This window comes from Dipodomys spectabilis, unplaced genomic scaffold (assembly GCF_019054845.1).
Source record: "Dipodomys spectabilis isolate Male_0828 unplaced genomic scaffold, ASM1905484v1 ptg000001l, whole genome shotgun sequence".
NCBI classification, from domain to species: Eukaryota; Metazoa; Chordata; class Mammalia; order Rodentia; family Heteromyidae; genus Dipodomys; species Dipodomys spectabilis.
The window spans coordinates 1,777,888-1,803,833 of NW_024870678.1; the positions used below are offsets into that span (position 1 = coordinate 1,777,888).

General features: G+C 37.3%; 1 protein-coding gene across 1 annotated transcript in view; it reads right to left on the minus strand.

Annotated features, from left to right (window-relative positions):
* Pdss2 (decaprenyl diphosphate synthase subunit 2) overlaps positions 1-25,946 on the minus strand; it is a 207,303-nt gene that overhangs the window by 180,268 nt on the left and 1,089 nt on the right. The gene's annotated exons all lie outside the window — the stretch shown is intronic.

Sequence of the window (25,946 nt, forward strand, 5' to 3'; positions counted from 1 at the left end):
TAACTTAGAATCTATTCTCATGTATCAATTCTCTATAAGATGTTATCTCATGAAACAATTAGAGCTGGCTAGTTTTGCAGTTTAATTTTTACACCCTCTTTTTGGAACCAGAAGAAATAAAAGGAAATATTAAGGAAATGTGGTTGTTCTTGGGGGCAATGTTCTTATTTCTTTACAGAATTATAACTGTGCTATTTCTTGCCACAGGAGTAGGGAACAAATCACATATTAGTCCACTATGGTGATGCTTTATTTATTGTTCGTAGGAGGAATACATTTTATTCCCATGATAAAATGACAGAACTCTGTTCTCAGGAATGTGCCTAGCCCTTATTTCAAGGGAAAAGAAACATAAACACAATATTCTAAGTTAAATCAGGCAAGATGGGGGACCATGAGCCATGAAATGGGAAACAAACAGGAAAGAGACAGGGCAGAGGCATTTAAAGGTAATAAATATGATAGCAATTGAGAAGATGAACAGTTCGTGTTGTTTATGATTACAGACTGATTATTCCTCTAAGTGCAAAGGCCATCCAATAAGTCATATCCGGGCTGATTTGTTAGCAAGGTACTTTCACCAGATAATAAATTAGAATGTAATTAAAGTGCATTCTGTCTGTTTATCATGGACCAAGATGGCTTAGTATAATTCTCAATTATCTGCATGAATACACAACATGACAGCATGGGGAATAAACCTTCTAGCAAAGGGCAACAAATATCATAGAAGGCTGAAAAAATTACTAGATTTTTTCTAGTTCTTTTAAAAAAACTGTTTCCAATTTTAATAAATCATTATGACTTGAACCCAATTAATTTGGCACTTACTTTGGCACAATAAGTCATAGAGTAGTTCTGAACTCACAAGTTCTCAAACTTCTTAGTTCCTTAGCAATTTGTTAAGAAAAAAACAAGTAAAAAAAATAACTGTATATCACTAAAAACCTTCATAATGTAGGAAAATTTAAGTATAGAGAAATCAGAAGAATCACAAAGTAAGAAATATCAACATTCAAAGTTAAAAACTTGTGTTTATAAAGAGCAGAGTAGCATAAAGGTGACAGTTTTACTATATAAAGATCTCATAAAGTAAAAATAAGGGGCTCAAGTGAGTGAAAGCAGGAAGCCCTGAGTTGAAGCCCCAGTCTCAACAAATATTACTAACAATATAATGTAGCTCATCAAACAAATGAATAAAACACAAGGATAGAGGCATAGTATTCAAATAAATTATGTTTAAGCTAAAGTAACATTTTTCACATAATTAGTAAAAGTCTTTTTAGATGCTAATGGCCAAAACTGGCAAAAACACAGTGACACTTGCACTTCCAAATACCACTAAGAGTGTCACAAATTAGTTAGGACTCTTCAAAAATGCAATCTGCCAATTCAAATTAAACACTATGAAAAATTTTCAAATTTTAGTTCAGCACTTACTCATCATGGAATCTATCTAATAAAAACTGCTTTACACATTGATTAATCAGTAAGAATCTGAAACATAAAAACCCAACAAGGTAAAGATATGAATACCATAAAATCCAATGTATGATAAAAACACAGAACCAATATTACATAGCTATTCAAAATGATGATTAATGAGTTTAAGAAGGATAGAATATTGTATGTCTGAGAGACAGTGAATTTAATCAAAGTACATTATATGTTTGTTTGGAAATACTACAATGAAACCTCTTCATATAGTATATTTATGTTAATAAAAATATACAGAAAAAAAAAGTAAATTGCATTGCGCCACTGTTATACACAAGTAAAAATATGTTTTAAAGAAAACTGGGAAGAAAATCAGACATGATCATCATTTTATTATGGTAGTACTGTAAGCCGAATAATTGACTCTTCAAAATGTCCATGCCCATGAAGAAACTAGGGGAAAGTTAAGTAAGGGATGATATTGTCTAGAAGAAGAATGTACGCATTACCTTAATTGTGAAATGGTAACCCATCTATACAACACCTTAATAATGACAATAAAATTATATTTTTTAAAACGTCCCTGTCTGGGCTGGGAAGGTGGCTCAGTGGTAGAGCGCTTGCCTTGGATGCCTGAGGTCCTGGGTTCGATTCCTCAGCACCACATAAGCAAAAAAGAAAAAAAAAGCTGGAAGTGGCGCCGTGGCTCAAGTGGTAGAGTGCTAGCCTTGAGCTGAAGAGCTGAGGGACAGCGCCCAGGCCCAGAGTTTAGGCCCTACGACCGGACCCAAAAAAAAAAAAAAAAAAATGTCCCTGTCCGTGTCCTGTGAAAGTTGCTTTACTTGGTAAGAGGAACTTTTGTTATTACAGTGCTAGGAATTGATTGAACCCAGTACCTTAAGTATACTAGAGAAGCATTCTACTACTTCGCTATACCCAGAGCCCTAACAGGAGATATTTTGCAAAGGTGACTGTGAAGGATTTTGAGATGAGATTATCCTAGATTATCTGGACTGCCCCTATAAAATCACACAGTGATGTTATAACAAGGAAGCAAGTGGGTCAGAGTCAAAGCATATGTGGTGACAGGATAGAGGGTAAAGTGAAGTAGTCAGTCATGGAGTTTGAATTCCTTTAGAAGTAGGAAATAGGAATAAATAGATTCTGCAGTTAGCCTTCAGGAGAATGCATATGTCTTGAATTAGCTCTGAAAGATTCACTTCAGGCTTCTGACCTCCTGCATATAAATTAATAAACTTTTTTTTTTGTCCATCGTGGGGCTTAAACTCTGGGCTTGGGCGCTGTCCTTGTGCTCTTCCGCTTAAGGTGAGTGCTCTACCTCTTGAGTCACAGCACCACTTCCAGTTTTCTAGCGGTTTATTGGAGATAAGAGTCTCATGAACTTTCCTGCCCGGGCTGGCTTTGAACTGGGATCCTTAGATCTCAGCCTCCTGAGTAGCTAGGATTACAGGCGTGAGCCACCAGCGCCTGGCTAAATTAATAAACTTCTAATAGTTTGGTCGTATTTTTAAGCCACTGAAATTATGATAATTTGGTATAGCAAAAATAGTAAACAGAAGACTGACTTTAATCTGTGTAATACTTCATATAACTTGTGTTTGTGCGCTCTAACATAAAAGTTTAGCTTGAATTCAAGACTCTACATGAAAACCTACTTGCTACAGAGTTCTCAATCTCAACTGCATGCTAGTATCTAGTAATTGACTTAGGGAGAGAGAGAGAGCCAGAGAATGAACACCAATGCTATGCCTTCTCCCCCATCCTCTGAGATTGTGATTGAACTGTTGTTCAATTCAAACATCAGTGTTTGTTAAAACTCCCACATGCTAGCATGAGTTTCCCTAACTAAAACAAAAATGTAAATCAACCAAAAACCAGTTTTTTTTTTAAATTCTGCAAATAAAAACACTCAGGGACAATCTGTATTAGCTTAAATTTAGGACTGAGACTTGTGTCCAAGTTTAACTGACACTTCATCAATATAAAAAATTAAAATCACTAACTCAATGTTGTTCAACTGTAGAGTTCAAGACTTTAGCCATACAATTCTCCAAGAGAACGGTTCTGATTTAGCTATTACCAAGTATCTATGTTCAAATTAGAGCAATGCACATAATAATTGTGCTTCCTTTACTTTTCTTTCTAACACCTGATTTTATTTTAAAACTACAAAAATTATGTAAGATTAGTTTTTCAATTTTTGAGTATGTTTTTGAAATAGTATACACTAGCCATACGAAAGAGTCTCTCAAAGTCCTCTAATAATGTGCTCTTTTACTTCTGTTTTTAAAGTTTCTTGCTTTTGTACTGGCCTAAAATTTGTGATCCTCCTTCTTCAGCATCCTGAGTGCTGGGATTACAGACATGTACAAGCACACATGCTTGATAATATAGGAGGTTTTGGGTTGTTTTGCCTTTTTTTGTTTTGCTTTGTTGTTCTGTTTTTTTGGTGCTAGGGGGTCAAACCCCAAGCCTTGTACTTGCTGGGCCCACACCCCACCTCTGACCTAGATCTTATTTTTTGCAATCAGTCTCACTATATACCTTACGCCAGGCTGGAACTCATGGTCCTCTGTCTCTGCCTCCCAAAAACTGAGATTACAGGCATGTAATCTGTAGCTAGATACACGTTATACAATATATCAGTATAGGAAGTGGTACTGTGGCTTAAGTGGTAGAGCACTCGCCTTGATCTGAAGAGCTGAGGGACAGTGTCCAGGCCCAGAGTTCAAGCCTCACAACTGACAAAAAAAAAAAAAAAATATATATATATAGCTGTATATACTTCATATTATATATGTATATTATATATGTGTATGGATATATAAAGTAATTATACCACCAAAAGGCTTGAAAACATGTTTCTAAAAGTCATGTTTCCTCTATTTTCCAAGTAGCAAGTTCATACACTTACAAAAAAAACCCTTATGCATTGTAGTATGTTTATAAGCAAAACAGAACTTAGAGTTTTCAAATGTGAGAGTCTACATGATGAGAAATCACTGGCAGTCACATATATCTCTTGGTCAGTTCACAACATCATCTCATATTCTTTCAGCAACAAAATCCACATATGAAAGACATCGCTATCAACCATGTGTGTCCAAAGATTGATCTCCATAGCAACTGTAACTCTGCCACATGTAGTGTATAAGGCATCAGAGTTAACACTGCATGCATGCAGCACACTGGTATTATGTAGTGCAGATTGTGGTTGCTGTAGAAACCTAAACCCAAGTCCCTAACAAGTGAAGAAAAGGAAAACATGAGGGTCCTTGAGAAGTTACCCATTTACTCTTTTGCTTTCAAGAAGGAGGATACCATCCTAAACACTCTATAATAGTCTTGCACTGATAGGACTAAAGGAAATTTTCCTACAAAAATGACTTTAAATGACAGAAAGTCTATTTAACATTAGGAACAACTTCCTATTAAAAAAAAAAAAACTCCCTCCCTTTTGCTACCAAATTGGATGTTTAGAACTTACTCTAACGAAGTACTGTCCCTTTCTCCTAATCACAGCCAGAACCAGTCTCATACAAACAAAATGGAGATGGCCAGCCTTTATCTGATGTATAAAAAATACCCAATTAATGAAATACAATGTGACATTTCCATATGTGTATATTGTCCAATCAGAGTAAACCTATCTATTTACTCATTTATCATTTCTTTATGAGAACAATATTAAAATTCCTTATATTAATATATTTAATGTTTAATAATATAGAACAATGTATTATATATTTGATATATAATATATTATATGTATATACAGTACATTACTAATATATATAGTCACTCTACTATGCAAAAGAACATCAGAATTTCTTTTTGTTCAATAAGAAATAGAAAGAGACATTTAGAAAACACACCAACAACCCTACATCCAGGGAAGGAACAGCCCTCCTAAGGAAATATTTTCTTTTTCTTTTTTTTTTTAATCGGTCATGGGGCCTGAACTCTGGGCCTGGGCACTGTCCCTCAGCTCTTCAGCTCAAGGCTAGCGCTCTACCACTTGAACCACCACTTCTAGCCTTTTCGGCTTATGTGGTGGTGAGGAATCGAACCCAGGGCCTCATGCCCATGAGGCAAGCACTCTACCACTGAGCCACCTTCCCAGCCCAATATTTTATTTTTCAATCAGCTCCAGACATTAGGCAAAAGTTTCAGAAGCTTCAGAAGTGCCTTCATGGTGCATAATAATCTAGATTTGGGGGGAGGGGAAAAAGGGACAGGTGAGAAAAAAATGAGCCAAAGTATGGCAGCCATAATTGGGAAAGCCTTCAAAGGCCCTAGAACATCTGAGAGGGAGAAGGACAACAAGCCTGGAAAGTTCACTTGCCACAAATATAAAAAGCCAGAGCAGATGGGAAGGGGAAACAAGGAGGAGGCAACAATGCTTGATAAGAAATGTACTTGTTATCTTGCCCATGTAATTGTAACTCCTCTGTACAGTATTCTCACAATAAAAAATTAATTAATTTTTTAAAAAAGCCAGAGCATTTCACAAAGGATAGCTTGGTCCCCCTCCCAGTCCCTGCTGCCCCTGCTCCAAAATGGGAGAGGAAGCATGGCAATGAAGACTTGAGTCCCTACTCCCCAGTGAGAAAGGCAGCTGACCAAGACTAATTTCAATAACATATTCAAAAATAAGACTAGGAGGATGAGGATTCCCTTTTGCAGCCCCTGTAGAGACTATATTTCTTGTAAGTTCCCTTGAATATTCATATATGTCCTGGGTAACCAAATTCCATTTCTGTTGGATATTGGACAACTTATTTCAGTCTACTCACTTACATGGGAAAGTCTCCTTCCACACTACAATTATAAATGGTGTCAAAGGAAAAGAAGTAACTGAAGGCATGGCTCAAATGTCTAGCAAGAACAAGGCTCTGAGCTTAATCTCCAGTACTGCAGAAAAAAAACAAACCAACAAACAAACAACCTACAATTTCACCCCTGATATGCCTTGCCAAACAGGGAATCAGGCAGTTTTGTATAAATTCCTCATCGTTACAATACAAATTCAAAAATACTGTAAAAATGGCTTCAAATTAAGCAAAACAGAATACATAAGAATTTCATATTTCAGGCTGGGAAGGTGGCTCAGTGGTAGAGCGCTTGCTTTGCATTCATGAGGCCCTGGGTTCGATTCCTCAGCACCACATAAGCAAAAAGAAAAAAGCCGGAAGTGGTGCTGTGGCTCAAGTGGTAGAGCGCTAGCCTTGAGCTGAAGAGCCCAGGCCCAGAGTTCAGGCCCCACAACCGGACCCCCCCCCCCAAAAAAAAGAATTTCATATTTCAAGCCGGGCGCCAGTGGCTCATGTCTGTAATCCTCTAGCCACTGAGGAGGTTGAGATCTGAGGACCACGGTTCAAAGCCAGCCCAGGCAAGGAAAGTCCATGAGACTCTTATCTCCAATAAACCACTAGAAAACTGGAAGTGGCGCTGTGGCTCAAGTGGTAGAGTGCTCACCTTGAGCTGAGGAGCTGAGGGATAACACCAAGCCCAGAGTTCAAGCCCCACGACAGACAAGAAAAAAAAAATTTCATATTTCCTACAGAAGCTCTTTCTCAAATTTCCTGTGAGTCATTAAAGAATTTAAGATCAACCTCATCCTTACTGGAGGCAATTAGCATTAAAGTAAAATATCTGTAAAGGGAAGACAGGGCCAGACCATTGCATCTGACCCAGAAACAGATACATCTAGGTTGCCATCTTACTATAACTGTCAAACTAATAATGTGGTTTTTGTAGATGACAGGTATATTCAATCTGTTAAACCTATAGACTTTACATTTTCTTAATATTTTAAGATTCCTTTAAAAAGAAAACTCTGTTAATTTAACCTCTTGTTTTCTTATGCTGGTCCTGGGACTTGAACTCAGGGCCTAAATGTTGACTAGGAGCTTTTCTGCTCAATGCCACTGTTCTACTACTTAAGCCACAGCTCCATGTCCAGCTTTTTTTTTTTTTTCCATGTCCAGCTTTTTGTGTTTAATTGGAGATGAGAGAATCTCACAGTCTTTCTTACCTTTCAAATGGTGATCCTCATATCTCAACCTCCTCAGTAGCTAGGGTTACAGGTGTGAGCCACCAGCACCCAGCTTGATGAGTATTTGTCTCAAATTCTAATTAAATTTATGATACTATAACAATAACTTCTTTTCACACTATATATTATAGTTAAAATTTTGTCACAGGGGCTGGGAAGGTGGCTCAGTGGTAGAGCGCTTGCCTTGCATGCATGAGGCCCTGGGTTCGATTCCTCAGCACCACATAAGCAGAAAAAAAAAAGCCAGAAGTGGTTCTGTGGCTCAAGTGGTAGAGTGCTGCTAGCCTTGAGCTGAAGAGCTGAGGGACAGTGCCCAGGCCCAGAGTTCAGGCCCCACGACCGGACCCAAAAAAAAAAAAAATTGTCACATTCTGAATGCTCACAGTATGTTCCTGTGTGGCTAGCAAGTTTCCTCCCATACTTGTAATCAATTCTGCTATAATTTAAGTGCATTTTCTCTTGCTCTGTCTTCAGGAAATGTTGATCTCTATCTTCAATTCAGTAAGAATAATATGTAAGATGAATACCTTGATCTAATTAAAGTAGCAACTAAGGCAAAGATTAAGTAAAGGACCTTTTGGTTAGTAAAAGCTTTACTACAATGAAGGATTTCTGTGGCAAATATATAGGCAATAGGAAACACATTTAAATTATAGGCCCAACACAAAGGAGTCAGTTAGCTCAGTTAACTGAAACAACTCAAACCGTGATAGAGAACATATCCCATCTCTAGAGGAAGCCATTGTAACTTGATACCAGCGGACCAAGGTCACGAGGAAACCAATACAGTAATGTCATAACTCCACATGTTTTGGAAAGACAGACATTATTTGGAAGGATGAGCAAAAGAGATATAAGGAACATAGAGAGAGAGGGAATGTTTAACAAAAGTGCTGACACTTAAGCAGAGCTTACCAAGTATGAATGTAGAAGGTTGTTTCCTGTGGCTTCAGCTTAAGGTGGAAAGTGAAGACAGAAAAAGCAGCTAGAGAAGAAGCCATATGAAAGCTGAACTTTATCATACAGAACATGGAAGCTTCTGAAAAGTTTAATAGGGTTCCACATCACAGAAAAGGATTATTATCTATCTTTAGAACAGATAAAGAGGCAGGAACCTTGTTTTTTTAATCCAGAAGGTTAGACTAGGGGCTGGGAAGGTGGCTCAGTGGTAGAGCTCTTGCCTTGCATGCATGAGGCCCTGGGTTCCATTCCTCAGCACCACATAAGCAAAAAGAAAAAAGTTGGAAGTGGCGCTGTGGCTCAAGTGGTAGAGTGCTAGCCTTGAGCTGAAGAGCTGAGGGCCCAGAGTTCAGCCCCCACGACCTGACCCAAAAACAAAAACAAAAACAGAAAGTTAGACTAGGCAGTACTACCTCCAAACACTCCCTTAGGTCTGTAACCATTGAGACATCTAAGTCCTGGCATCCTTCCATTATCAGCAGTGGCTCCCTAAGCAGATAGCAACCAAATATAAAGAAAGGAAGATTTTTCTTAGAGCTATCATCCCCCTAAAATGTTTCCCCTTCATTATTGACAAAGATTTTTTTTTAAGTGCTCCTATCGTATTCATTGCTAAAATGACTTAGATTTTACATAATCTCATAACATATATTACTCTTACTCACCTAAGAGATTCTTAGTCTGGGTTTTTTGTTGTTTTTTTTTAACGCAACCATTGTAGCACTTATATTGAACTTCTTTCTTCAGAACAAGAGTTTTTTTAGAAAAAAAATTCTAATAAATTCAGGGTCACAAACTAACCAGTCCCCTTTCAAATTCCTACCTCATTAGTTGAGCCAATTTTACTTGAAATTCATTAATGAAAATACAATCAACTCTAATGCAAAATTAATCTATATTTTGCTTCAGGAAATATGATTGCTTCTATCAAGGATACTTCCCGTTGTCTAATTAGGGAAGAGGAAAGAAACTTACTTGGGCTCTGTTACCTAAACCTTTCTTTCAATGAGCTTCACAAGAAGATATATTTCATAAGATAAGACACTATTCCAATTTTGTCTAATGAGCAAACTGTAGCTCTAAGTAGTTAACTTGTCCAAATAGCAGATAGTTAACGACTGAGCAGGGCTGCGGGTAGACCTGTCTGCTTCTCAAACTGTTTTTTCCATTATGCCACCTGATTTTAACTGCTATTTCTAGTCATGATCACAATACTTAGCTTCCATTATACACTGCAGCCTTCCTTCAAATCTTCATCTACAATACTTTTGTGCAATACTAAAACTATTTTTCAGAAAACTAAAGGGGGATGACTAACCTAAGATCACAGACAAATGACTAGGCACAGAAAATAGCTAATATTTATAAAGCACTTAAGCCAATCATGCTATAATTTGTAATCCTCATTACAATTCTGAGAGACAGGTAGTAATAGTACCATCTCTTTTACAAATCATGAATTAAGACTCAAAGAATTCCACAGCATACACAGCTAGAAAATGGCAGCACTGACATTAAAATTTGGAGACTGATAGGTTCACAGTCCATATTCACGTTTTGTTCTGATGGTATTGGGTTTTGGAACACCTCCTCATGCAGGCCTCATGCAGGCAGGTTACTACTTGCAACCCTCTTTGCTTTAGTGATTTTTTTCAGGTAAAGTCTCATGGGTTTTTTTCCCAGGGCTTGCCTCTGACCATGATCCTCACACTATGCCTCCTCATGGCTGGATGACATCACCACCACATCCAGCTTGTTGGATGAGATGGATTCTTGCTAACTTTTTGCCTGGACTAACCCTGCACTGTGATCTTCCTCTTCTTTGCCCCCCAAGTAGCTGGGATCAGAGACATGAGACATCATGCACAGCCAAGACAATGCTGTCATCTATAATATCATATAGTGGGGGTTTTTCCCCCAGTATAATTAAATTAAATAACAACAATCTGCCTGCATTCCCAAACCCACTGTTGAATGAAAGTGGTAGAAGCAACTAATAGGTGACAAGGATATATCTACTAGGAATTCAAAAGAAAATTTTAATTGGATAATGGATACAGAGAAGTCAGAAACATATTAGGATCATCAAAATCCTCAGATTGTTCTCTCTGGGTCAAGCAACATTATTCTGCCCACTATTTAACTAAAAACTCTTTCTTTTTAAAAAATCAAAATAAAAAAAACTCATTCTATTAAATAGTAAAATTACCCAAGATGGGAAAGCTACATTCATTGTTTTCTTTGATCGATACTGTATTTTGGGAAGTTGAGACAGTACTAGGGTTTCAAATCAGGAGCTTCACACTTACTAGGCAGGCATTCTACTTGATCAACACCACCAGTTTCTTTATGCTCTGGTTATTTTTGAGATAGGGTCTGACTTTATGATGACCAGGCTGACTTGGACTATGAACCCACTCTCTGTGCTTCCCACCATATTTAGTGTGACAGGCGTGTGCCACCATACCCAGCTACTAGTTGAGATGGGTCTCATGAATTATCTGCTCAGACTGGTTTAGTAAGCCACCATACACAGCTGTGCAGGCATAGTTTTAATTTTTTTTAAGTTAAATTATAATGCTAGGACCAGTAACAGCAACTTTTTTTTTTTTTTTGGTCCATTATGGGGCTTGAACTCTGGGCCTGGGCGCTGTCCTTCAGCTCTTCAGCTCAAGGCTAGCTCTACCATCTGAGCTACAGCACCACTTCCAATTTTTTGGTGGTTTATTGGAAATAAGAGTCGCCAGCCTTTCCTGCCTGGGCTGGCTTTGAACTGCGATCCTCAGATCTCAACCTCCTGAGTAGTTAGGATTATAGGTGTGAGCCACCAGCACCTGGCTAAATGTGGGGGTGGGGGTGGTTTTTTTTTTAACAGCAACTTTTAGATGTTATTTCTGGAGCTACTTTCTAGGTAGTTAAAAATTAAATTATGTATACTCTACTGTCATAGTCATGCTTTTTCTTTTTGGCAATACTGGGAGTTGAATTCACAGCCTCATACTTGCTCACCACCCCACAATCCTCTGGCTTTTAGTTTATGTTTTAGATGGGGTCTCCCACTTTTGTACATAGTATCCATCTATCTCTGGGATTACAGACATGGACTATCACATCTAGTTCCTATGATGTCTGTTCCTAATCATGGTCACTACAGAATACAAATTCTGTGAGAAAATAAAAAGAATCCTTAAAGCAAATGAAGTAACACTGCAAAGAGATTCTGGGAGAAGAACAATTTTTAAAGCTTTTTTTTTTTTTTTGGTTGGTCATCGGGCTTGAACTTGGGGCCTGAGCACTGTCTCTGAGCTCTTTTGCTCAAGGCTAGTGCTCCACCACTGTGTGCCACAGCACCACTTCTGGTTTTCTGGTGGTTTACTGGAGATAAAAGACTCATGGACTTTCCTGCCCAGGCTGGCTTTGAACTGCAATCTTCAGATCTCAGCCTCCTGAACAGCTAGGATTACAGGTGTAAGCCACTAGCACCTGGCTAAAGCTATTTTTAAGCACGTGTTAAAATGAAGTTATGGTACACAAAATACAGAAAAAGAAAGCAAGCAAGAAGGAAGGAAGATAGGAAGAAAGAAAGGAAGGGAGGGACAGACCTGGCAATGAACTTTCTTTGGTAGGCCATAGAATGAGAGGTGAGTGCAGCTGTACTGTACAAACTGTAGACTTATCTTCTAATAAGCATTCGGACAGCAACTGCTAGCTAAGCGTTAATGGCTAGTACTATTTTTTAAACAAGTGTAGAATAGCTATTTTGAAAAAAACAAAAACAAAAGACCAACTAATGAGCCTCCAAGGTATTTGTATAAAAGAGTAAACTCTGAATCCTATACAACAATAAACGACAATTATGTAATACAGTGTTGATGAAAACAACTGACAATACAGTAGTACTGAGCAAGATGAGAACAAAAATGTGTCTGAATCTACCTAACTTGTCAGTATCCTATTCACAAAGAGTTAAAAGCACAATCAACTCATTGAGCTCAGAATTAAAACCATAAATTAGTTAGTACTCTCCATCTTTCAGGAACATAGAGACCCTTTTAAAGGATAAAGATCTGGGAGCTACGTCACTGCACTGGACATAGAAGAAGAAGAACTAAGCAACCCAAAGACAACAATGGGAAGGGAGGAATGAGAGGGAAAGAGGGAACAGCTTACACTAAGCAAAAGGAAAGAAATGTAAACATAACCTGATGTGGAAGAAATAATTGTCAAAGCTCATACAATTCACAAAGTTTATGGACCATGATAAAGACAATTTGCCTTGTGAAGGTTAAAATGTGTTTGTGACTTTAACTAAATATCACTATTCCACAATAATGTGAAATATGTGAAATTTATGTAACCACCTAATCTCAATTTAAAAAAAAAAAAAGAAGCGGTCCTACTCAGGTTGAGTTCTGAGGATCATGGTTCAAAGCCAGGCCTGGCAAGAAAGTCCATGAGACTCTTATCTCCAATAAACCACTCAGAAAACCCAAAGTGGTGCTGTGGCTCAAGTTGAGCTGAAGAGCTGAGGGATAGCAACTAGGCCCAGAGTTCAAGCCCCATGACTAACCAAAAAAAAAAAAAAAGTGAGAGAAGGGATGGGTTAGGAACAATGGATGACAATGTTGTCGATACCTTGTATTCATATACTGTTTTGTAGAATGGGAACTTCTTTGTACAACTATTTAAAGATAAAAAAAAAATTGGGGGGGGGGGTGTCCAGTCGTGGGGCCTGAACTCTGGACCTGGGCACTGTCCCTCAGCAATTCAGCTCAAGGCTAGCGCTCTACCACTTGAGCCACAGCGCCACTTCTGGCTTTTTTCTTTTGGTTTACGTGGTGCTGAGGAATCGAACCCAGGGCCTCGAGCATGCAAGGCAAGCGCTCTACCACTGAGCCACCTTCCCAGCCTCAAGATAAAATTTTTTTTTAAGTTAAAAAAAAAGAAACTGCTACAAAAAAAGAATTAATAGTAAAGATCTATTTTCTTGTTAACTTTGTTACTATGCTTTGAAAGACTAAAAATGTTCGTTGTGTATGCAATGTTACATTGTGTCATAAATTTTGTGACAAAGTGGAATGCTTGAGTTTTTTTCCTTACTGTACATATAATAATTGTTGAAAAATAATTGTTGAAAAATCTTCATGAGAAAATCATGGGAATAACTTATTTTTGAAATGTTACAACTCAGTGACTTATAGACTGTTCATATACTATTAATATCTACACCCAAATTGGGCTTCATATATCACTAAGAACTATGCTCATAGCCTGCAGTCCTAGCTACTCAGGCTGAGATCTGAGGATCAGGATTGGAAGCCAGCTTGGGCAGCTGAATCCAAGAGACTCACCTCCAATAGCTAGCAATAAAGCTGGAATGGAAAGTCTGACTCATGTGGAAAAGCACCAGGTTTAAGGTAAAAGTACAAGAGTGTAAAGCCTGATTTCAAGTGCTTAGTATAGGCAAAAAATAATTTAATAATTCACTGGATTTGGGTATTGTGTATTCATATACTGTTCTGTCAAATTATGTTTGATATATGTAACAGTCAAGATTAGAAGCCTAGATACTTAGTATCATTTACTTTAACATATGTCAGAAACACATAGTAGGGTATTCTGCATGTGGTAGCTGTGATACGAAATTGTGTTATACAACAAGATACATGCGCTAAATATATCCATCTTTTTTAATATCTATGAAACTTGAATATTAAGAAAATAGGAAAGACAGTATTGTAAGCAACACTTATGCTTGTAGCATTATTTAAGTGATACTTTAACCTGTCACATGATGTTTAAACCCTCAAGATTTGGGCATAAATGTTATGTTCTTTTCTGTATATATCTCAATAAAAAGTTTTAAGTTGGAAAAAAAAAAAGATCTGGGGGATAAAGAGATAGCTCAGTGGTACCATGCTTGGCTAGTAAACTCAAGGCCCTAGTTTTGATCCCCAGCAGCACAAAACACCAACAATAAGTTTAAAATTCATTTATTCAGTACTGCTTTAACCAGTTTTTACTAAAATATTTAAATATATATAAACAGAAATTATAAATTGTACAGTAATAGTTATTATACAACTAACAATAGTAGAAGTACAAGCTGAAAAACAAACTTACTCAAATTGACATTGACTTACTGTGACAAATGAAGATACTTAACAAACAAAGTTGCTATCACCAATATGAAGCTATTGCTAACTCCCTTGGCACCAGTCCTTTGGAATTAGGGAAATAAGCCTGCAAGCAGAATACATTCTCTCCCATTCTGCCCTATTTAAATGTATGAACCCATTATTCATACAACATACTGCTCTTATATCTCATGGCTAAATCTAGAAGATCCTCTTTTCACCCCTCACACAGAAATAGCTTGGTGAGGGCCACATCACAGTCCCCATGATGACTTCAGTGGCTCTACCTCCTAGTGCTAAAATCTTGATTCAAGGAACTGCCACTGAATGGGCTCCCTGAAACCAAGAAGTAATGGGAAGGGTCTGGAGTAAAGTTGAGTCCAGGTTGTAGCAGTTACTTGCCAGAAACAAAGTGAGATGAATGTGGGTTATCAGGAACCTTTATGCTTTGTTTTAAGAAGCACAATCCCTGTCTATACCTAAATGATCTGAACTCAAGAATTCAAATCAACAGACAGTCCACTATTGAATATCCGATTTTATTTTTTAAGTGATTTAAATAATCAAAATAACTCCAGATACAGTAAACTGGTCTAAGACACTAGAGCATGGGTGAGGAATGACAGTCCACAGACTATAGAATACCCACAAAATCATTTAGTACCTGACTAGACAGACATGTATGTGTTTCATCGGCCACAGGCAGTTGTATGCTTGTATTGATAATTTTGTGTGGCTCCAGAATGATGTTGTAGGGGCTGGGAAGGTGGCTCATCAGTAGATTGCTTGCCTCACATGCATGAGGCCCTGGGTTCGATTCCTCAGCACCACATAAGCAGAAAAGGCCAGCACTGTGGCTCAAGTGGTAGAGCGCTAGCCTTGAGCTGAAGAGCTGAGGGACAGCACCCAGAGTTTGAGCCCCATGATCGGAAAACAAAACAAAACAACAACAAAGAATGATGTTGTAATATCCAAATGATCCTTAGTATAAAAAAGGTTCCCCACCCCTGCACTAGAGAGTCATGAATTTAAAAAACCCTGAATTTTCTTAATAGAGACTCAGAAATACAACAAATCAAAGAAAGGTTAGACAAATGGGATTGCGTGAAATAGCAGAGCTTCTGCATGGCAAAGGACATAGCTAGCAAGATCAATAGAAAGCCCACAGATTGGGAGAAGATCTTCACTAGCTATACAACAGACAAGGGTCTCATATCTAAAATATACCTGGAACTCAAAAATTTAAATCCCCCAACAACAAATCCTCAAAGAAACAACTGCCCAATAAATAAGGTGGGCTAAAGACTTAAAGAGAAACTTCTCTGAAGAAGAAAGAAGGATGGCCAATAGACACATGAAGAAATGCTCAACCTCTCTAGCCATAAAAGAAATGCAAATCAAAACAACACTGAGATACTACCTCACCCCAGTTAGAATGGCTATAATCAAGAACTCTATTAACAACAGATGCTGGAGGGGATGTGGAAAAAAGGAAACCTTATTGCATTGTTGTTGGAAGTGTAAACCTGTTCAATGACTTTGGAAAGTAGTATGGAGGTTCCTCAAGACTCCACATAGAGCTCCCCTATGACCCAGCAATCCCACTTTTGGGCATTTACCCAAATGTTCACAAACAAGACCACACTAAAGCTACCAGCACGACTATGTTAATTGCAGCATTATTTACCATAGCTAAGATATGGAACCAACCCAGATGCCCCTCAGTACATGAATGGATCAAGAAAATGTGTTATATATACACAATGGAATTCTATGCTCCATCAGAAAGAATGACCTTGCCCCATTTGTTAGGAAATGGAAAGACTTGGAAAAAATTATATTAAGTGAAGTAAGCCAGGCCCAAAGAAACATAGGTCCCATGGTTTCCCTTATTTGCAATAACTAGTATATGTCTGAGACAAGCAGAAAAGGTCAGATAAGTTGACCTTAGGTGAAATGAACCCCAAGATAAATATTCAAATGTTTTTTCTTTCATGTGATTGTTTCTAACATATTTATAAGATTATTTCTTTGTTGCTTTGTATGTCCCTCCCCCACAGTATAACCCCTGCTCTCATTGTATTTGATGTTGGTATAATTTGTGGAAGGGAAGGGCAAAAACAAATCATTTAAATAGGGATACAGGTGGACCCACTGCAACAATGAGATGTACAAGTCCTTATGTCAAAAAACGAACTTTACAACTTTGGGAGGTGGGGGTGGGAAGGGGAAACAAAGGAGGAGGCAACAATGCTTGATAAGAAATGTACTCATTATCTTGCCTATGCAATTGTAACCCCTCTGTATAGTATTTTCACAATAAAAAAGAAAAAATTATATTAAAAAACAATAAATAAAATTTTAAAACCCTGAATGAAGTTCCCTGATAATCTCTTTTGGAACTATATGTCTCTTTTTAAAGTATTTTCCCAAATGGATCTCAAGCCATTTACCCAGATAATCATGAGAGAAAGAAAGGAAGAGACAGAGAAAGAGGGAGGGAGGGAAGTAAGGCAGGAAGGAGGGAGGGAGGGAGGGCAGGCAGGCAGGCAGGCAGAAAGAGTGGAGAGGGAGGGAGAAAGGGAGGAAAAAAGAAAGGATGAAAGAAAGAGAAAAGAAATGAAGGAAGGAAATACTCAATCTTCTTGATTATTAGAAGCTGGATTTATACTAATGTTAATTCTTAGGAAATAATACCACAGGCTCATCAGCTGGACTGAGGATTTATAAGAGTTTTGTACATGAGATGGAATTTGAATTCAACTTCTTATAACAGTCTTCATGAGAGCCCATACACATATCCTATATTTCAGAAATTCCTAAGTACTGTCAGAATCCCCACAGAGGCACTCCAATTCAACAGGAAGGACTATTATGTCAAAAAAAGAAAAAAAGTAGAAGCTGATCTTTCCTTATCAAAATCATTGTCTTTCTAAAGAAAAGATGAAATGCTGTTCTGCTACAAAGGCATAACAGATTGAGTGGGACACATGCTGCTTAAAGAAGCAAAGTGTAAATGACTTCCTTCCTCCCCCGATTCTCTTACTGGACAATTTAAAATATATTTTTTTCTATTCTTGAGTTTGAACTCAGGGCTTTGAGCTAAATTCATTTGAACCATACCTCCAGCCCTTAAAAGATGTTTTAGCCTAAAATGATGTCACACTGACTCTGTGAAAAACCCCACAGAAACATAATATACTCCATAAGGTTTTGAAACCCATGTCCATTTCAGTAAGCAGCTCAAGTAACATTTTTCTGTTGAGAAACAGCTCCCAGGTTGCTACTAGACTTCAGTGAAAACTGAAGAGAACATTCATGAAGTGACCATGAAGTCTTGACAGCCATTATTAGTCCTTTTTTGGGGGTGTGGGATGGGGAGGGGTAGTATTGAGATTTGAACTCTAGGCCTTGAATTTTACCTCTTTGAGCCAACCCTACTTTTTCCCATGCAAGGCTGGCACTGTATATATCTGTACATATGTATGTACAGATATATACATATCTATACAGATGTTTATACATATATGTGTATACACACAAAGACAATCACATGCACACACACGCACACACGCACGCACACGCACACACACACATACACAAATGAGGAAACTAAGGCACAGAGAGTTTAAGTAAACTGCCTGAGATCATCACATAGCTTGGCTGTGTAGAGCCAGGATGTAAACCTAAGGTTCACATTAATCAATCCAGCAAGGCTTTGATTCCAGAGCTCTTGTTCACTGTACTTTCTCTCATGAATTACTGGATGGCAGCAACTGTTTCTTATTCTTGTTTGTACACCCCATGCCCAGAGCACCTCAAATATTTGTGGAATGAATTAAAATTTATAATTTTCTCCTAGTCATCCAAGAAAAAGTTTTTTTATAAATAATGTAGGGTTTCAGTCCGTAATTACAGAACTGAATCTAGAAAGGGTCTTTCATACACATGAAAGAGACTAAATTTAAATTTCTAATAATAAAGTCAAAGATGTCTAAAGAATTTTACCATGTAAAAAGAACAACTAAGGTTTTTCAGGTAGCCAAGTAACTAATGAACTCAGAAACAAGAAGTCTCTACTAAGGATTTAATCTTTTCTAAGAGAAAAGACAAAATGTCTCAATTTGTCTACTATTACTATACATTAAAGAAAGGCCATCTATCTAAATCTTAGAGAGCAAAGAGTTTTAAAGGCAAAAGCAAAAAGCCGGATCTGTGAAAAGTCATCAATGAAAATAAATAAAGCCACATTACTCAAGGTAATCAGCAATGTTAAAGCAACGAACATTTGATCACTACATCTGTGGGAAAATGTTAGTTGTTGCAGCAATGATGGTGGTTCATATCTATTATCCTAGCTACTCAGAAGGCTGAAATCTGAGGATCTAGGTTCAAAGCCAGCATGGGCAGGACACTCATCTCTAATTAACCCCTAGAAAAAACTGGAAGTGGAGATATGGCTCAAAGTGGCTGAGTGCTAGCCTTGAGCAAAAGAGCTCAGGCACAGCACCCAGGCCCTAAGTTAAAGCCATAACAAATAATAACAACAACAAAAGGTATTGGTTGTCATCTTTTAAACAATTAAGTACCTTCCCTATGATATTAAATGCATTTACATTCTTGAAAGTAGGTAGTATATGAAGTTACAAAAGCTAAAAATTCTTGGGCTGGGAAGGTGGCTCAGTGGTGGAGCGCTTGCCTTGCATGCCAGAGGCCCTGGGTTTGATTCCTCAGCACCACATAAAGCAAAATGAAAAAAGCCGGAAGTGGCGCTATGGCTCAAGTGGTAGAACGCTAGCCTGGAGCTGAAGAGCTGAGGGACAGCGCCCAAGCCCAGAGTTCAGGCCCCACGACTGGACCAAAAAAAAAAAAAAGCTAAAAATTCTTAAATTTTAATGATTTATACAGAAAATTAAATGATTAAATTTAAAAAGCATTACCCACAAGTGGGTAACTATATTGCCTTAGGGAGGCAATAAACGAAAACAGACAGCACAAGCTCTATTGGGCGAGGGGCAGGGTTGGTATACTGTGGCTGCCTTCGGCTTCTGCACAGTATACTATGTATACCAAAATGCTTCACCACCCTACACACCACTGTCCTGCTCAGACAGGTCCACATTCCCTCCTCCAAAGCCCTGAACCAAATGTCTTTCAGAATGCAAACCTTTTCGACTTTAGTAAGTTGCTTTTAATCCAACACTCCAACAGGAACTGGGGCAGTACCTTGTACTCAAATTCATTAACATTTCTGCAGCAAAATGCATGAATATTCAATTCACATTCAGTAGGATAAATAAAGACTATAGTCTCACAACCATTCAGGTCAGATTTGTAAGTGTGAAGAAATACATTCTGTTTTTTTCTGAGCTTCAGAATTTTTAAATTTGGGAAAAAAAAGTCTATATTGTATTACTATACTGCGTTCAATCTGTTTAAAACGTCTTCATTTAATAACTAAAAGAGGCTTTCTTGCCTGCCACATTCAGGTACAACACTAATTTCTAAATTAAGTCTAGAATTAGCAATAGCACTGAAAACTACCCAGTTAAATTCTTTATGTCAGTGTGAGGAAACCAATGCCCAGAGAGATGGGATGACTTTCCTGGGGCCACACAGTATTTATCTTCAGAGATAAAACTGGAGCATACAGGTCTCTGGTCTCTCAAGCTATTTCTCTCTTTCCTTCTCCTCTTCCTGTCTCTCCTCTCTGCTCTACCTACTCAATTTAAAGTGCTACATTTTAAATTTCAAAATAACGAAATAGTTACATATAGAAAGCTGCAAAAATTGCATACAATGTTAGCTATCCTCCACATAGCTCCACCCAATTGTGGTTAAAATTTTAGCTAAGAATACAATACCAAAGGGGGGAAAAAGGACTTGATACATTAATGTTAACTAAACTACAGCCCTTACTTGTTTTTTTTAGCACTTTGTTTCATTTCACATTCACTTACATCTGTAACTGTATGTAGTTCTATGCAATTTTATTTCTTGTCCACATATAACTAGCATCATAAAAATTCCAAACTGCTCCATCACAATACAGCTCTTTGAATTGCTTTCTCCTCCTGAAACCCACCTTGTCCCTGACTCCAGAAATCACTAATTGGCTCTCTATCTGTACAGTTTTGGCATTTTGAAAACAAAATATATATTGAATGGATGGAATCATACACTAGATAAAGTGTATCATACATTTGCAAGACGGTGCTTTGTCTAGGAAATGTTTACCTTTCTTTAGGTTCTGAAGATGTTCATTTGTGTTTTCTTCTAAAAGTTCTAGTCTTCTATTTCTATACTTTATATTTATGCTAAAACCATTTCAAACCAATTTCACAATGATAAATTTACACTACATTTTTTTAAAGTTAGGCTTGAAACTTTTTTTTGGGGGGGGGGAACTTTGATGTCTTAATGTTCTAGCCCCATTTGTTGAAAAGACTATCCTCATACTGAATAAACATTTAGGTATATTTATCTTGATCTATGTCTGAATTTTCTGTTCTGACATTGATAGGTCTGTCTGTGTCTCTGCTCCTGTCACACCATTTTGATTAATGTTACGATATACTAAGAATTCATAGACGAAATGGTTCTTCCTTTTTTATGTTTTCCCCCATCTCTAACATTTTGGCTATTCTAGCTATATTCATGCTACTCACTTTATTGCTTTTAATATCATTCATACACCTAGTAGAAATATAACTACCTGGGAGAGAAGAGAAAAGAATTATGAAGGAAGAAGTAATACATCACATTACTCTAAAATATTATTCCTGAGCTGGATGCCCATGTCTCACACCTGTAATTTTAGCTACTCAGGTGGTTGAGATCTGAGGACCACAATTTGAAGCCAGCCCGGGCTGAAAAGTCTCAGTGAGACTCTTACCTTCAAATTTACCAGAAACCTGGAAGTGGAGCTGTGGCTCAAAGTGGTAGAGTACTAGCCTTGAGAAAAAGAGCTCAAGGACAGCACCCACGCTCTAAGTTCAAGTCCCATAACTGATCAAAGAAAAAAACATTTACTCTTCAGTGAAGTCCCAAGTTTTCTATGAAAGGTTCTTTATTATTTTAGATCAAGTCATTAGCAAGTAATATTCTTCTTTCTGTTAGAGACTTGTAACTATATTTGTGCTTAATAGAATATCTATTACAAAAAACAGGGCCCATGTTTCAGATTTTTTTATATTCATAAATTTCAATAAACTTGCAATTGAGGATCTAATTGTTTTACAACAGAGATATCCTAGAAAATCTCAAACAAGGTTAAAATTACCAATTGCTATGTTGCTCCCAGTACTTGACCAAATCTCAAGATTTTTTTATTTGCTGTCAATTCTAACTTGAATGGTTTTAAGAGTGTACTACTTCTAGACTCTTTTTCCCTTTCCTCAATAGAGTAGCTTTGGTAAAGAAAAGAAAGTAGTGAATAATAAATGGCTGTAAGGGGCTGGGAAGGTAGCTCAGTGGTAGAGCGCTTGCCTTGCATGTATGAAGCCCTGGGTTCGATTCCTCAGCACCACATAAGCAAAAAGAAAAAAGCCAGAAAGTGGTGCTGTGGCTCAAGTGGTAGAGCGCCAGCCTTGAGCTGAAGAGCTGAGGGACAGCGCCCAGGCCCAGAGTTCAGGCCCCACGACCGGACCCCCAAAAAAAAAAAATAAAAAAATAAATAAAAAATAAATGGTAGTAATTTCCTTTTTCTCCTCCTAGTATTTGCCAAAACAATATAATTCACCTAATATGGTTAACTATAAACATACAATATAGTTCAAGGGTTAGGATACTAATTGGAGAAAAAAATAATAAAGACCATGTCCAATTTCATAAGACCTTGACTATTCCAGCTACTGGGAGTCTCTTTGATCCTTGACTACCACATGCTGAGAATATCTTCATTATCAATGATTTGCTAACAGGACTTCAACATAGTAGTGTACAGTATGTGAAGTAATGCTACTTAATCCATACTTTTAGCTCTAGTTTACAATAACCATAGCCTGCCTTAAAAGAATACAGTATGTTTATATGTGTCACATAGGGCCTAGGGATGTAGTCTAGTGGTAGAATGCTTGCCTATCATGCACAAGGCCCAGGGTTCAATTCCCTGCAGTGAACAACAAAAAAAAAAGGGTATGTAAAGTTTCTTTGCTCATTGACTTCCTATGAGTTCAGATCACTTAATTTGCAGCACACTATCACAGTAAATCCATAAGATACATACATATTAGCACTCACTTACAAAATATAATTTATATAGGATACCATTACAACTTGGCTAAAATTTGCTATTTGATTTGTTCTGCTCCAACTCTTTCAGTAGTACTATGGGACTACTAGGCAGGTAGTCTACAGTCAGGAAAGTTTCAGAGCCATTAGTATCACATTTCTTTTTTTCCCATTTAAACACACCTCATTCAGATAATAGTACTACTTTTCACCTGGTGTATCTGACAACTTCAAAAGGGATCCTTTCAAAGCCTTTGTTAGATGCTCTAGTAGCTAAGTAGATGAATTGCAATTTTTTTACTGTGACAATAAATTTTTTAGCTCTACTCACTTCCCTTCAGTATTTTATTAAAGACATTACAATACTCAATATACTACAATAATACAACCCCCATTATTGACACCATTATTCCTACCACACAAAAAAGAAACCTCCTTCTTGATTAGCAAACATTCAGAAACTTCTGCCTGACACCAGTGGCACATGCCTGTAATCCTAACTACTCAAGAGACTGAGATCTGGATGATCTCAGCTCAAGGCCAGGCAGTAAAGTCTGTTAGACAGGATCTTAAAAATTATCAGCAAAAAGTAGGTCTGGAGACAAGATAAAGTTAACAGCCAAGCAAGTAAGCACAGCAAGCACAAAGCCCTGAGTTCAAACCCTAGTACCACTATAACAAGAAAAAACCTTTCTCATGCTAATGTCACAAGAACATATATATGGAGTAGCCTGAACTGAAGCTTGGAAAAGATCCATGTCACAAGAACATCGAGTAATTTGAGAGTGTAAACTGGTATTACTACTTTAGAAAACAATTTGCATTATCTTCTAAAGATGAATGTGTTTACCCAACAATTATACTTCCATATTTATATTTAAGATATATACAACCACAAACACATAAACCGATTCATAGCAGCACTTTTTATAGCATCAAAAAATGCAAACAACCAAATACCAATTAAAAGAGAATGAGGTATATTCATACAATAAAATTTCACACACCAGTGCAAAACTAATGTCACACCGCTAAATACACCTATGGATTAATCTCAGAAACAATGATGAGGGAAAAAAGTAACTAAATCACACAAAGCCATATGCAATAAACTACATGTTTTTAAATTTAAACAAAAGGAGCAAAATAGCATGCTATTGTTTAGAGAAACACAGGTAATCTTAAAAAGGAAAATTAAGCCAGGCACTGGTGGCTCACGGCTGTAATCCTAGCTACTCAGGAGGCTGAGATCTAAGGATCAAGGTTCAAAGCCAGCCCGGGCAGGAAAGACCGTGAGATTCCAATCTCCAATAAACCACTAGAAAACCAGAAGTGGCGCTGTAGCTCAAGCAGTAGAGCGCTCGCCTTGAGCTGAAGAGCTGAGGGACAGCGTCCAGGCCCAGAGTTCAAGCCCCACAACCGACAAAAAAAAAAGGAAAATTTAAAAACTCAGCATAATGGAGATCAGGGAGATAAACTGGGGATTACCAGGGATTAGGAAGCATCAATAAGATTGGCAAAGTTACAGTTGTTAGAATGGGTATTAAAACAGATTCATTTATTTCATTATTAAGCTTGAAAACATATACATACATACATGAATGCCTACATAAATTATGTCTCTGAACAATTTCTGAAGAACATTCCATCTACCATACAAGTTTAGATCAATCATAAAATCCCACTGATATAGTAATGCCTACAGTCCCAGCTACAGGGGAGGTAGAGATCAAAAGCATAACAGAGGCCTGCCTGGGCAGAAAGTTAACAAGACCTCTTCTCAATCATTAAACTGGGAAGAGTAGCATACTCTTGTCATCCAGCTATGAAGCAATCTGTACATAGGAGAATCTTGGTCTGAGGCCTACCCCATGTAGCATGAGATTCTATCTGAAAAATAAAGCAAGAAAGGGCTTGGATCTTGGCTCAAGTGATGGAACCTAGCATGTGACCTTAAGTTGAAATTCCAGTATAAAAAATGTTTTTAAAAAAGGAGGAAAGGAGAAAAAGGAGGAAGAAACAAAAGAAGAAATAAAATCACCTTATTATTGCTATTTAGTAACTTCTATAATAAGAAATGACAGCTATTTTCACACACACAAAAAAAGAAACAAGGTAAGAGAAGTGGGTGTGGTTAAAAGTACAAAAAGAGGAATCTTTGACACGACTGATACCTTAGGGCACATAATTTTTTTGAAGGGTGGAACTGTCCTAAGTATTTAAGTCAGGGCCAACTGGCCAAATGATCCTTGGTGATTATCAAAAATGTCTCTGTACCTTGTCAAATGTCCCTTGGAGGGCAAAAATTGAGAACCACTACTCTAGTTATAAAGCCAAGAAGAGATATGGAAATTCCTGATTGGAAAACGAGTAACAACATATAACTAAATACAACACTGATCCTGTTTGGATCCTGTACTAGAAAGTGAAAAATACCAAAAGGACATTATTAGGACAATTAATAAAATAAATGATAAAAGTGTATCAATACTGAATGTACTTAAGTTGAAAACCAAACTATAGTTATGCAAAAGAATGTGTCAGAAATGCATAAGTATTTAGGTATAAAGGATTATGATAAATGTAATCTTCCCTTAAATTAATCACAGAAATATATAGTTATATACAATAGACATCATAAATCACATACCATATATATTTTATAATATATTCTATATATCATATACCATATATTATATACCATATATTATAAAATTATATGTATATGATCTATGATACATCAAATATTATGTATCATATAGTTATATACATACATGAATAGTGTGTGAGTATAACAGGTGAATCTGACTAATGGGTACGTAGTGTATTTATTTGTACTGTATTTATTCTTGCAACTTTTCTGTATCTTTGGAATTAATTACAAATTAAATGACATGGGTTGTTAAAAAGGTTCTATCCCAGCTCCTGTGTCTTATACCTTGCTACAGGAGGCTGAGATTTGAGGACTGAGGTTTGAAGCAGTTGGGGCAGGAAAGCTAGGGAGACTCCATCTCTAAGTAGCCAGCAAAAAAAAAAAAAAAAAAGCTGAACTGGAAGTGTGGCTCAAGCAAGAGCTGAAGCCCTGAGTTTGAGTTCCCTGA